At 59.4% G+C, this 14,366-nt stretch overlaps 1 protein-coding gene across 1 annotated transcript in view; it reads right to left on the bottom strand.

The window, feature by feature from the left end:
- CHRD (chordin) overlaps window positions 1-14,366 on the bottom strand; it is a 41,981-nt gene that overhangs the window by 26,802 nt on the left and 813 nt on the right. The window lies entirely within an intron of this gene.

Here is a 14,366-nt window from a genome sequence, read left to right as displayed (position 1 = left end):
GGAGCAGTCCCGGGTCTTTCCTGGTGGTCCTGATCCAGGCCCTCAGGCCCATCAAGCCTTTGAGCCCTCCCGATGCCGTGCACCTGCTCTTGGTGCCCCCTGTTGTGCTGGTCCCTGCACTGAGCCGTGGCAGGAGTACAAGCCATGCTGCTGCCTTCCTGCTCCCCTGGCCCAGCGGGACCCCAATGCAGCGGCCAGGTTGGGCCAGCTCCAAACGCCAGTGTCGTCTCAGGAGCCATGGTCAGGGCACGAAGCAGCCTGCGCCTCACCAAGAGCCTGATCCAAACGCCATGGAAGTAAGGTGGCATCCTTCCACTGACTTGGCTGGGCTTTGGACACGGAATTAGGCTATGGAGGGGAGGCAGGTGGGGATTGCTGCTGCTAGGATTAGATTGATACAACCAATGAAAAGGGCCCGAGTCCAGGCTTCCGAGGCCCTGCTGAAAATGACGGAAACAAAATGAGATCGGCAGTAGAACGCCCCTCCCTCGCCCCCCACAGCTCGTCTAGCCCAGGCTATGTCGGCGGGTTGACCGCTTTCATCCCCGCAGCATCTGAGCGCCTTCCGGTCCTCCGTGAAGCGACCTCGCTAACGCCTGTCACGTGTTGTCCTCTCCCCGGGGGGAGACCTGTGTGTGCCGTGGAGTGTCAGGGTGGGGATTTGGTTTTTAATAGCCACACCTAGACACGGTGCTCTGGGTGTATGTTAGGGGAGGCAGGTCATAGAAATGCACCTTGCTCTTGGAGGTGTGGGATGGTCCTTAGCTCTGGGGGTGTTCATAGCACCATCTCAGCAGCCCCCGAGAAGGCTCAGATGAGCTTCACCCCAGTGGCAGAGAGTTCCACTGGGCCAGAGCGGGGGAGCGGTCAGCCTCGGTCTTCATCCGGGAGCTTTCGGCTCTTGTAGGTATCCCATGGAGTGCTGTGAAGATAAGGACCATGGCCTTGAACTTGACTCTGTTCTGTGGGAAGCTGGCGCGGAGGACAGGTGGGATGGGCTCGCGGTGGCTGGTGATGCGCTGCAGGGGTCTGTATAATTGGTGTTCCTTCATGCAGATGGTTTCCCGCCCGGGTATACAGCAGTGCTGCGAGCTAGCCAAGAAGTGACAATGGGGTGGACAACTGAGGTCAGGTCATCAGCTGGCAGGATGGGATGGAGTCTCCTAGCCAGCCGGAACGCAGAAAGTGTGACTTACAAACCAGTTTCTCTCTCACACCCAGAGACACCTGTAAATTGATGTGTCTTGCAGGATGGTCTGAAGGTCAATAGACGTGGGTTATTTACTCCTCACTGGGAATGCTCTACTGCTACCCCCTCTCTTTGGGGGAGGGGGAAGCCAGCTCACATGCCCCCGAAGATCACAACTGCAGAAGTGCGGCGTGGGGAAAGCGACGGGCCCTCAAGCGGCAAGAACCCAGCTCACAGAGCACTTCAGAGCTCAAACCAACACCTCCCATTCAATCTGAGAACCAGGGCCGTCCCTAGCTATTCTGGGGCTCTACGCAGCTCCCCCGTGGGGTGTGTGTGTGGGGCCCCAGGCCTCTGCAGGCAGGGGTGTGGGGGGGCTGTCCCCAGGCCTCCATGGGGAAGAGTGGGGGGGCTGTCCCTAGGCCTCCGCGGGGGAGAGGGGGGGCTGTCCCCAGGCCTCCGTGGGGGGGGGGGCGGGGCTGTCTTGGGGGGCAGGGGAGAACCACCCCCCAGCACTCACCGGCGGTGCGCCTGGGGCCGGGTCTGCACTTCCCGCCACCGGTGAGTGTAGATCTGGCCATGCTGCAGAGCTCAGGGGAGTGGGGGCGGGGCAGGGCAGGGCAGGTGCCCTGGGGAAGAGACGGAGCAGGGGCTGGAGCAGCACGCAGTTCCCCAAATTTCCTGGTGCCCCACGCAGCTGCGTACTTTGCGTCTGGGTAAGGACGGCCCTGCTGGGAACAGCCAGGCAGCCGGCGCAGGTCCCGGAGCCCTGGTGCCAGGCTGCTGGTGAGAAGCATCGCTCAGTAGGCAGGTGGCTGCTTTCTGCCCTGGCATGAGAGCCCTGGAGGGCACATTGCAATAGTCCAGGCTGAGGGGACCATAGCCGGGTGTGCAGCACTGCTGGTACACTCCTGGGCCCTCAGAAAAGCCAGCCCTGGCCAGGAGAATGCCGAACGGAGCCCAGACCAGCTAACCAAGCAGCGAGCGGGGCACTGGGGGCTGGGAGGGGGGTGGTTTGCACCCCCAGCGTGATTGTGCCTGTGAGTAGAGATGGCGTTAAGGGGTGTCTCTCTGCTCTCTACCCGCTGCCCTTGTGTCCTCAGCCTGCAGCTGAGCCCACGCTTTTAAGCTGCTCATGGCTGCGTTTGGGTCCATCCTTCTTGCCCGTTGCTGGGGGGGGGAGGAAGCACGCCACGCTAGATGGGATCCGGTGGCCCCGCCCATTTCCCAGATGGCCACGCCCCCTGCTGCACAGCACAGGAGAGGCGGGTATTCTACTGTGCCCATTATTGCCAGCCATTTGGGACGGTTGGCGTATGGGTTACAGGCAGCTAACCAGCACCGCGCCCGGGCAGTGCGACCGGGCCCAGGGCTGCACATTGCTCCCCCAGGACACAGCAGTCCCCGCCTCGGAGAGCTCCCCTTAGCCAATACAAGCCTGCTATGAACACTGCAACCACAACGCCATGGGGGCTGCTGGACGCGGTGACGAAAGCTCCCCAGCTCAAAGCTGCATTGCTGGAGACTTCCATGGCCCTGAGGTCAGGGCATCCCGGAGCCAACCCCAGGGGCTCCAGTCCCTAGACTGTGTTTCCTGGGACCGAGGCTCTGTGTTTCCGGACGCGTGCGTTTCTCTGCTCTCCCTCCGTGGAGCTCTCCACTCAGCTCTGCGCCGATCCCCAGCACCTGGGCTCCCTAGTGTGTCCAGCTCTGGGCACCGCATTTCAAGAAAGATGCGGAGAAATTGGAGAGGGTCCAGAGAAGAGCAACAAGAATGATTAAAGGTCTGGAGAACATGACCTATGAAGGAAGGCTGAAAGCATTGGGTTTGTTTAGTTTGGAAAAGAGAAGACTGAGAGGGGACATGATAGCAGTTTTCAGGTATCTAAAAGGGTGTCATAAGGAGGAGGGCGAAAACTTGTTCACCTTAGCCTCTGAGGATAGAACAAGAAGCAATGGGCTTAAACCGCAGCAAGGGCGGTTTAGGTTGGACATTAGGAAAAAGTTCCTAACTGTCAGGGTGGTTAAACACTGGAATAAACTGCCTAGGGAGGTTGTGGAATCTCCATCTCTGGAGATATTTAAGAGTAGGTGAGATAAATGTCTATCTGGGATGGTCTAGCCAGTATTTGGTCCTGCCGTGAGGGCAGGGGACTGGACTCGATGACCTCTCGAGGTCCCTTCCAGTCCTAGAATCTATGAATCTAGCTTCTGTCTGTGCCACGCTCGGAACATGCAAAGGGCTCTGGGTGGCAAGAAGAGCCACTAAGAGAACAGTGCCCGGCCCGGGCGGGGCTCCCATTTCTTCACTGTGCCCTAGGCTGCTTCCCCCCCACCTCGTGGCCAGCGGGGGGTGATTTCCTGGCTGACGAAGAGGTGCCTAAAGTTGGGAGGACTTTGGAACTTCCAGCGTGGACTCCAGTGACTCATGGGGGGGGGGAAGAAAGAGCCAAGCTTTCCCCAAAGTCTTGTGACGATCCGAACACTTTCCCATGACTAATCCCCCCACTCGGCACCTCCTCCAGCGGAGCCGCGCTGGGCTGGCTGCCGGTGCTGCGCTCTGGCTAAGGCCTGTAGGCCCTGGGGACTTACTTTTCGTAATCTGTGGAAACATCTCATAATTCACGTTAGACACGGGGATTACGAATATTCCGGCAATATTTGCACAACTGGCTCTTGGCGCTCACCCAGCCAAGACTGAGAGGAGGGGGGGGACTCTCAGGTACGGGCTGGGGGATGCGAGGGGGGAGCAGCTGTCTTTCGTCTGCAACACATGGACTTTATTATTTTCTCATGTTCGCTCCGGAGCAGCCCTGGCTGGCGAGCTGCGCTTGCTTCTTGGCTGTTCCGCGTGGAACCGTTCTCTGGGAGCGCGAAGGCTGGGGGAAGTCAGGCTGGGATGCCTGCATGGCTCCCTGGGCTAGGAAACATGGGCCAGGGCGTGCCCGGGCACCGAGAGCCGTGCTGCAGGCTTGCGTCAGGCCTGAGCCACAGGATGCAAGAGAGGCCAAACATTACTGCGCCAGAAATCCGCTGGCTGTCAGTCTGTCTGTCCTGTGCCAGCGCTAACCATGGCATGCAGGGCACACGCTGGCTGTCAGTCTGTCTGTCCTGTGCCAGTGCTAACCACGGCATGCAGGGCACACGCTGGCTGTCAGCCTGTCTGTCCTGTGCCAGCGCTAACCACGGTACGCAGGGCACACACTGGCTGTCACTCTGTCTGTCCTGTGCCAATGCCAACCATGGCGCACATGGCACACGCTGGCTGTCAGTCTGTCTGTCCTGTACCAGCATTAGCCATGGCACAGAGGGCACATGCTCTCTGTCTGTCTGTCCTGTGCCAATGCCAACCATGGCATGCAGGGCACACACTGGCTGTCAGGCTGTCCGTCCTGCGCCAGCACTAGCCCTGGCATGCAGGGCACACACTGTCTGTCTGTCCTGCGCCAGCACTAGCCCTGGGCACACGCTGGCTGTCAGTCAGATGCGCATTATGGAGGCAGACTCTGGCCAAAGAGCGAGTGGGGTCTGCACCCCAGAGGTGGGACTTGGGAGGCCCCATAAGCTGAGCAGAGCCCGTGGGCCAGAGAAGAGTCTGGGCCGCAGAAGCACGTCTCCTCCTACATCCCAAACAGGAGGAAGGGATTTCCTCAGGCTGCCGGGAACCAGAGCCGATGGCTCATCCACATGCAGAAAGGAAAAACTGGGCCGGGCCTGGGGGATGGGGAGAGACAGCAGCAAGGAGCCCACCCCATGCAGCGACCTGCCACTGGGTCAGGAAAGGAACCACAAAGGGACCCCGGGGCTTGAGCCCCAAACACAGCCTACGACCCCGTCCTGGGTGGGTCGTGCCGACCCACCCCTGATAGACACCAGAGGGGCCTGTCTTTTCCCTTGGCAATGTTTTGTCTGCCTTGTTGTGCCTGCAGTCTCTGAGTCATCTGGCCTGCTCCTAGCCAGACTCTTGGGCAGCTGGGGTGGGGGATGGTTCCTTGGTGCTCTCCATAGTGAGCATCAAGCTACATAATCTGGGGGACTAAATCCCAAGCAATGAGGCTCCCTGCCTGGGTATGGGGGGCAGTGGGGCTGGAGCAGAGCCTGGCAGGGAGAGGGTGGTGGGGTGGTGGGAGGACCACATGGGAGGGGCAAGTTCTGGGGACTCCAGTTCCCGCGAACCTCGCTCGGAGGTTTCCCGGCGGGAAGTGCCGAAGCAGCACCGGCCACGCGCCGCATGGGAGCACGGCCACTTTGTCCCCGTTTGGGTCCAAAAAGCCTCAGAACTTGAAGAGCCCACGAAGGTGAGAGCTGCCAGGCCGGGCCAGCCCAGCGGTTCTGCTAGCCCACTCCCCGGGCTCCGACAGTGGCTGGGGCCAGCATGCTTCCATCTAGAACAGCATTCATTAGTGTGAAGGCCACGGAGCGCTCCAGGCCTCTGACGGTGGCCAGGCCCATGACGTCCAGGCCGACGGGCCCAAAACACCTTTTGTCAGAAATTTCCTTTCACGAGGCGTTTTGAAATGTCAACTCTTCGCTCTGAGTTGGGGCGAAGGGACGTCTCAGTGACCGGCAGCTCTGCATCTCTCCCAACTCTCATCCATCCCCCTGGAGCTGGGACTTGCTCTGTCATGTAACCCTCCAGCTGCCCCGAGCCGACCTGCATGCACTCTCCATGGGGCAGCACAGGCCCCCGGGCAGCCCTGGAACAACAGGGATCTATAAAAGGTCCACAGCATCAGCAGAGGGCTTCCCCGTCCCCGGCACAGGGGGCAAATTGGTCCAGAACAGAGCCCCTGGGGGTGGATTCAATAACACCTGAGCTTCAGAGAACATCTTTCATCCAAAGAGTCCCCAGGCGGTTAGCTGCCTGCAGGCACTGCTGCATCTGGCACTGATGCTCAGCCACCTCTGGGGTAGGACACAGCAGCTGTTTAACAGCTCACGGCAATGCTGGGACGTATTCCCCCCACCGCGCTGTCTTCACTCAAATCCCTCCTTGGAAAGTCTGGCCCTGTGAATCCCCCGAAGGAAGGAGATTGCCACCGAACGTACACAGCAGTATAGCTTCGAGCTTAGCCCACTGTCCCGGGCCCTGCACCCCCACCTCCCCACCCCGGGCTCGGTGCGAGGTGGAGCAGGCTGACGGCACTCGGAGAAAGAGAAGTGTTTGGAGAGGCAGCCGGCAATGGCAGAGCTGTGTCCGGCTGGGACACCAGGGTCAGGGCCTGTGTTTTTGTGAAGAGTGTTGTGGGATCTTTCCCATCACACCACCTCCCTGAGGTCAGTCCTGGCTGGCTGGAGAGCCCCCTCTGCTGATCCTGCCCACCGCTCCCCGCAGCACAGCACCCCTGTAGCACCCGCCTGGGGTCAGTGCTGGCTAGGTGCAGAGCACCCCCAACGGAGGGGCTCACACCGCTCCCTGACTTGTCAGCAGCGGTCTCCCATCCGCCTGCTGCCCTGGTGGCCCTCCGCTGAGCTAGAGAGGCCGGAGGGGATCAAAGCCCACGGAGTCCCTTTTCCTTTCCTGTGCCCAGCAAGGGGCATTCTCGCTGGAGGGGAGGGGCTCTTGTTTGGAGTCAGGATTAGCAGCATTAGAAAGGGAAGACTTAATGACACCAGTTGTGCCGGGGAATTGTGTTTGCCAGGGGATGGGTGGCGGTGGGTTCCCAGCATCCCCCCCCAGGAGCCCTGCCACACAAGCAGAGCCAGGACGCACAGGCAAATATTTGTGCCCAGACTTCACAGGACAGTGAGAAGGAATTTCATTCCTGCACCCACCTGCTCCTCCCACAGGACAGCATTAACCCTTCACGACCAGCTCACCCAGGGGCAGGCTCAGCTTAAGGCCCATGAGCTCAAGAAGGAGCTCGGGCCTTGCTCAGACTTACCAGAAGACAGACCGTGGCGGGACAGAGAGCCCTGGGGTGGCTCAGGGTCCGACAGACCGTGGCGGGACAGAGAGCCCTGGGGTGGCTCGGGGTCCGACAGACCGTGGCGGGACAGAGAGCCCTGGGGCAGCTCAGGGTCCGACAGAACATGGCAGGACAGAGAGCCCTGGGGTGGCTCGTGGTCCGACAGACCATGGCAGGACAGAGATCCCAAGGGCAGCTCGGGGTCCAACAGAACGTGGCAGGACAGAGAGTCCTGATGCAGCTCATGGTCTGACAGAACTGTGTTGGGACAGACAGCGTCCCAATCCCCCCCAAACACCCCCTAGCCCAGGCCTCGGGCTGGGAACCTACTGAGATGGGTGGGAGGCTGCAGCCCCCCCAGCAGCATCAAATGAAGGATGCCCTTCCCCACAGAGCAGTGAGCAGGTGCTCGCTGTGTCGCTCTCCAGCTCTCTCGAATGGGCCGGGGAGTCCAGCTGCTCCAGTTTGGTTTCATCCGGAGCCCAGCTGGGTCAATGTTGGGCTGGGGGAGGGTGCTACTGCCTAGCCCCACTCCCTGGGGCAGGGGCTAGGGTGCAAGCCCCACATTGGGCCCAGGATTGCCCCATGTGCTTTATTCCTCTCTATTCTTTACCCCTGTGCCGTGCCGTTCCCCAGCCCTGGCTAACGGAGGCAGGTGGAACCCAGCAGTGGCCACTTCCCTGGGCTCCCAACGATCCGTGTCTGCTCTGGGGCCAGACCTGGGTGCCTCTGGGGGCAGTCCAATGCACTATGGGCCCTGTGGAGCCCGCCCAGCGCTTCCCCCACTCGCTAGCAGCCTGGGGCTGCACCCGCGGCAGCATTCGCATGGCCAAGGGGGCCCCTAGCATCTCAGCCCCCATGTTGCACAGAGCGGGCAGCACAGTGGTCAAACCCCTGAGCACCAGGCCCGGCTCCGGGGAAGCTGCATCACCCTCGGGCAGCAGGTCCTCTCTCTGTGGGGACATTGCTTTCAAACTGCCCCCCACATCTCCGGTGCTGAGAGAAGGGGGCAGAGCGGGAGGGGGTGCTGGGGGAGGTTGGAAGGGATTGGAGCTGGGTCCTCAGGGAGCCTGAGAGGCGTAGGGCCGTGAATGAGGTGCCGGCGGCTGTGTTTGTCCTCCAAAGGAATGTTTATTATCAATTTGCAAATGTAAAATCGGCGTGAGGAGGGGGTGGCAGCTCGTCAGGGCGAGAGCTCGCTGGGCCGATGAGGTGCTGATGGGCTCCATGGCTGTGACCCGAGAGAGGGGCCCAGCTGAGCTCCCCGCCCGGCCGGGTTCCCCCGGGCGTGATGGACCCTCCAGCGGCCCCGTGCAAAGACTCCAGGGCAGAACAGTGTGATGTGGAAGCCGGTCAGCCTGCGAGTGGGGAGCGTGCATAGATTGGCTCTGTCTGCACCCCCCCTACGTGCTGAAACCCCCCCCACACACACACACACACGCACAGGCCCTGTTCGCCCCAGGGGCAGAATCCTGAGAGCTGCACCCCATTTGAATGGCCCCATTGGCAGGTCCCAGGGGGCCAGAGAGGAGCAAGGCCTGTTGCCTGCGCTGGGCTCCAGATTCGTGCAATGGCATTCTGCACTCCCTGCCCGTCTCCTGGTGCTGATCTCCCCCACAGCAGGGAGCCCCGACCCCTGTGTGAGCCCCCTTTGCCCAGCTCCCCGCACTGCCCTGAGCGCAGCTGGCCCATGAGCAAACAGAGCTGTTTGCTTTGCTGCCAGATTAGCAGCCCCCAGTCAATCCCCTTTGTCCGCTCGACTTTCTCTTTTATGATGGGATCTTTATGGCAGCAGGGGCTTCAAAGGGCCTGGGGGCTTCCCCTCAGTGCCCCCCACCCCAGGCACCTGAAAGTGGCCTGTAGCTTCCCAGCTCCCCCTGCAGCTAGTGCTAACATCCTGGCCTGAATGCCAGTGTGGGAATGCACCAGGGCTGCAGCTGTGGGTGGCCTTCCAGCTGCCTCGGGGAGGGGGAAGGCAGGCACCGCTGGGGGGCGTAGGACAGGGAAGGGATCCGTGGAGATGGCACCTGACTATCGGAAAGAGCTTGAGTGAAGTTGCAGAAGGAATACCCCAGAGCCAGCTCCCCCTTCCTGGCCCCTGGCACGGCCATTCACACCCGTGCAAACTGCGTGCAAATGGCCCCCACCACGGGGGAAGAGGAGAATCCTGGCCTGGGAGCAATTGTCACCCACTCTGCCCAGGTGTAAATGACCATGCCAGGTGCCAGAGGGTGGCGCCCATCCCTCTATCACCAATGCAGCAGCCATGCAATGGGCCCCTCCCGCCCACCTGCACCAAGCCCCCCTCTGCCCCTTGCTTTGAGCGCTCCTCTAACCTGGAACAATTGATCCCCATATTCCAGCAGCGGTGACCGGGCAAGTGCTGGCAGGGCAGGGCCTCGGAGCAAGGTGACACCCCTGAGCCCCGTCTCCATAGCAGCTGGAAGATGGGCACTCATGTTTCGAGCACAGAGGCACTGGCCCAGTCCACGGGCGCTTGGTCCCTGGGGCCCATTCGCTCCTTGGGCTCTGCTAAAGCTTCCGGTACCAAGCAGGGACATATGCTACTCGTCAGCCCAGCAACTGGGCAGAGTCCCACCTACCCTATTCACACAGGGACACCAAAGGGAAGAGCCCTGCTGGGATTCAGGCCAGAGATCTATAGGTGACAGGCCCTATATCCCATTCCCTGACCCCCAGCCATTCCCCCAAACCAGAGCAGATTGCAGCATTGGCACCACACGGGTTACACCTAGCAAGAAACAAAAGCCAACAAGAAGCATTCTTTAAATACATTAGGAGCAAGAGAAAGAGGAAGGAAAGCGCAAGTCCTCTAATTAGCGTGGAAGGATAGCTAATAACTGGTGACATTACGAAGGCTGAGGGGTTCAATGCCTGTTTTGCTTCAGTCTTCACTAAAAAGGTTCATGGTGACCAGATACTCAACAAGGAATAATACCGACAAGGGGGAAGAAACGCCAGGGATAGAACAGGTTCGAGAATATGTAGCTAAGTTAGATGCATTCAAGTCGGCAGGGCCTGATGAAATTCATCCTAGGGCACGTAAGGAACTAGTGGGAGCCATCTCAGCAGGGCCGGCTCCAGGCACCAGCTTGGCAAGCAGGTGCTTGGGGCGGCCACTCCGGAGAGGGGCGGCAGGTCCAGCTATTCGGCGGCAATTGGGCGGACGGTCCCTCACTCCCGCTCGGAGCGAAGGACCTCCCGGCGAATTGCCGCCGCAGATCGCGATCGCGGCTTTTTTTTTTTGGCTGCTTGGGGCGGCCAAAACCCTGGAGCCGGCCCTGCACCTCAGCTCCGTTAGCAATTATCTTGGAGAACTCCTGGAGGATGGGTGGGGAGCCAGAGGCCTGGAGATGGACGAACATAGGACCGGTCATTAAAAAGGAGGCCAAAGGGGACCCAGGGAATTCCAGATCACCCAGCCGACCTTCAAGACCTGGAGAGATACTGATTACACACTCAATTTGTAAGCCCCTCGAGGGTGTCAGGGTTGTAAGCAATAGCAAACAGGGACGTGTCAAGAACAAGCCATGGCAAACCAACCTCATTTCCTTCTACTGGCCTAGCGGCTGGCGGGGAAGCAGCCGACGTGAGAGATCTTGATTTTCACACTGTCCCCCACGGGACATTCTCATAAGCAAACGAGGCAGCCTGGGAGGAGAGCAGGGCAGAGAGGGAGGTCTGGGAGCCCCAGATGTAGAGAAGGCAGCAGATGAGGTCACCCACTTAAAGGTCTAGAGCAGGGGACCAAGCCCAGCACCCTGAGGCGCAGCAGCGGAGCAGGGGAGAGATGATGCTGAAGGGGGGGCTAGCAAGAGCGTGGGCCTTGAGAGCTCCAGGAGGGAGGGGCGGGGGAGTACGGAGCAAAGGGCCTGAGACGTAGCCAGGAGGAGGAAGTCACTCAAAGCAGGGTGACAAACACTGGTCCCCAGTACATACTTCTCTGTTGGGCCCATGTGATCTGCCCACCTGTGGTGGCTCAGATCTCAATAGCCGATGCCCCCAAAGGTACCCAGAGCAGCCAAGACACTTTGCAAACCATCCTTCTAGACAGCACTTCACCCACCACTGACCTGCAGCCCCCTCTGAGGGGCACCCCAGCAGCTGTTTAATAGCAACCCCGGGCATTGCTTTGGGCTAGGAAGGGAGGAACAGTCCCTCTGAAAGGCAGGGGCGATTCCTGGGATCAGAAGGATCTCCCAGAGCTGGAGTTTAGCCAGGACGGGGGGGTTAAGCCCCCTGATTCTCAGAAAAGGGTCCCAGAATCATATGAGGGGCTGCATGAAGCACGATCTGGGAGTATGGGACAGCTGTAACTCAGCCTGTCCTGCAAACAGCCCTTGCCCCTAGCGCCAAGATTAATGCAGCTCTGGGTGTGGCCTTTTATGTAAATTATTCCAGACACTAATTTGCATATCTCAATTGACTTCCGCTTATGGTCAGTACACCCTGCCCCAAGCTGTGGCACGGGCAGGACACGGAGCTGCAAACATGGAGGTGGCAGCTGTAGCTGGGGAGGAGTGCATCTAGGATGAGTGGGGGCTGGGGAGCCAGGATCCATGGGGGGTCTGAAGGGCGGGGGGGTGCTCTCGGGGAGAGGTGGGCGCTAGCTGGGATCTAGCCCAACCACTACAGAATCCACCCTGAGGATGGGGGGGAGCAGCAAGAGGGGAGAGCCAGAACAGCTGATCCCAGCAGCAGCTCTGCTGGAGGTGTGCCCATCCAGCTAATACACAGGCAGAGCTGGTCATCCTGCTCCCACCAGGCCTGCAGCCTACACCACAGCTGGGGCTGGGGTAGAAATAGCAGGCTTTATAGGGGCACCTTATTTCCCATCAGGCCTAGCTTCCTTAAAGAAACAGGCACACTAGTGTAGCCTCCTCCAAGCGACAACCCCTGCTCTGAGCCCTCGGCTCATGATCTCCGAAAGCCCCTGCTTTTAGGAGGCCGTCCACGCGAGCGCAAACCCTTCCGGTCGTCCCTGCATATGACAGAGTAATGGCACCCGGGACCCCCGTCCACCTGGGAGACTTGGAAGAAAGAGAAGGCAGGAGATGAGGCCTGCAAGGAGGGGGAGAGACAGCACGAGCCTTCATTCATACCAGGTAGCCCTCCTTTGCCTATTACCAAGCCCACCCAAAGCCCTATGGTATCATAACTTCCCAGCCCCCTCCCCTGCGGCAGCTCTGTTCACCCCGGGCAGGAAGAATCAGCTTCCAGCCAGCTGTGGCCTAGATGAAATTACTGTAAGGTGGGCGCATAACTGGTTGAAACACCGTCCTCAGCGAGTAGTTATCAGTGGTTGGCTGTCAAACTGGGAGGATGTATCTAGTGGGCTCCCGAAAAGGTCTGTCCATTCAACTTTGTCATTAATAACTTGGATGATGGAGTGGAGAGCATGCTTATAAAATGTGCCGATGACACCAAGCTGGGAGGGGTTGTGAGCACTTTGGAGGCCAGGATTAGAATTCAGAATGACCTTGACAAACTGGAGAATCGGTCTGAAGTCAAGAAGATGAAATTCAGTGAAGACAAGTGCAAAGTCCTTTGCTTAGGAAGGAAAAATCAAACGCACAGCTACAAAGTGAGGAATAACTGGTTAGGCGGTCGTGCTGCTGGAAAGGATCGGGGGGTTAGAGCGGATCACAAACTGAATATGAGTCATCAGCGTGACACATTTGCAAACAAGGCTAAGATCCTTCTGGGGCATATGAACAGGAGTGTCATATGTAAGACACTGAGGAGTGCTCTACTCGGCACGGGGGAGACCTCGGCTGGAGTACTCCATTCTGGGCCCCACTTTAGGAAAGAGGTGGGTAAATTGGAGAGAGTCCAGAAGACAGCAACAAAAATGAGAAAAGGTTTAGATAAACTGGGCCTGTTTGGGGACCTGACCACAATCTTCAAATATGTTAGGGGCTGTTATAATGAGGACTGTGTGATCAACTGTTCTCCTTGTCTTCTGGAGGTAGGACAAGCAGGAATGGGCTTAATCTGCAGCAAGGGAGATTTAAGTTAGACATTAGGAAAAACTTTCTAACTCCAGGTAGTTACGCTCTGGAACGGGCTTCCAAGGGAAGTTGTAGAATCCTTGACATTGGAGGGTATAAAAATAGGTTGGACAAATACCTGTCCGGGGTGGTCTTCTAAGTTTACTTGGTCCTGCCTCAGTGCAGGGGGCTGGACTTGATGACCTCTTGAGGGCCGGTCCAGCCCGACATTGCTCTGATTCTGTGACGGTTCAGGACATGGGTTTCACGTCTCATTCCAAAGGCAGCACCTGCAGCCACACAGCGCCCCCAAGTGCTGTGCTGGGGCATTGGGGTCAGCACCAACTGCTAGGAGAGAACCCCGGCTGGCTCCCCGACCTGGCTCCCTGCAGCGCAGTGTGCTCCCAAGCGCCACACAGGGGCATTGGAATCGAGAGGGGAACGCCCCCTACCCCACTCCCTGCAGCTGGGTCCTTCCTCCAGCTCCAAGGAGGCAGTGCCTGGAATGTGCGTTCCCCACTCTCACAGGGCCAAGCCGGTGGGAGCCCAGCACCCAGTCGCTCTCCCCCGACTCAGAGATGGGGCAGGCCGGGGCTGGGTAGGTCCGTTGAGGAGTTGTTGCCCTGTAAGAGCCCAGCGTGAACTGTCCCCATCCAGCTGAGGCTGCAGCAGGACACCGTGACTTCTAGCCGCCAGTCCCTGTGTCAGGGCTACGGGGAGCCAGAGGGACACGCGTCGCTGGACTCTGATGGGGCTGGCAGACAGGCCAAGGGGATGCCTAGGACCAAGACTGCAAGGCACAGGTGACCCCCCCAGCTCCCATGGTTTCAGATGAAGCTACCTGCTGCCGCCTAGTGGCAAGCTAGTGACACTGTTGGCATCCTTTGCCCCTTCTCGGCATGGGACGGATTGGGATTTCGTCCACCTCCCCCCCTGACGCTGTCCCCAAGGATGATCCCCTTTGGGATCTGGGCGGCTTTTATTCTGAATGCCCCTGTGTCACCCAGCCCAGCCCCCCACTTCCCCCCCTCGCCAGCCACTGCCTCATGCACAGCCCTGCGTGAGCACTTACTGAATGCTGGGATAGATCTGGGAGGGGCACATGCTGATTCAGCCCCACAATGCTGCATGCAGGGGTTTGGCCCAGACACCCTCCACTGCCCACTACGGGGATCTGATATCCCGGGAGCGGGCGATGCTCAGTCTAGGCCCTGGGGAGAGGTCTGCGATCGGAGCCGGAGCGTGGGGTCAGCCTGT

This window comes from Terrapene carolina, unplaced genomic scaffold, assembly GCF_002925995.2.
Source record: "Terrapene carolina triunguis isolate 2854851 unplaced genomic scaffold, T_m_triunguis-2.0 Scaffold88, whole genome shotgun sequence".
In the NCBI taxonomy this organism is placed as follows: domain Eukaryota; kingdom Metazoa; phylum Chordata; order Testudines; family Emydidae; genus Terrapene; species Terrapene triunguis.
The sequence above is the reverse complement of the archived record's forward strand: the minus strand, read 5'-3'. Positions and strand labels throughout refer to the sequence as shown.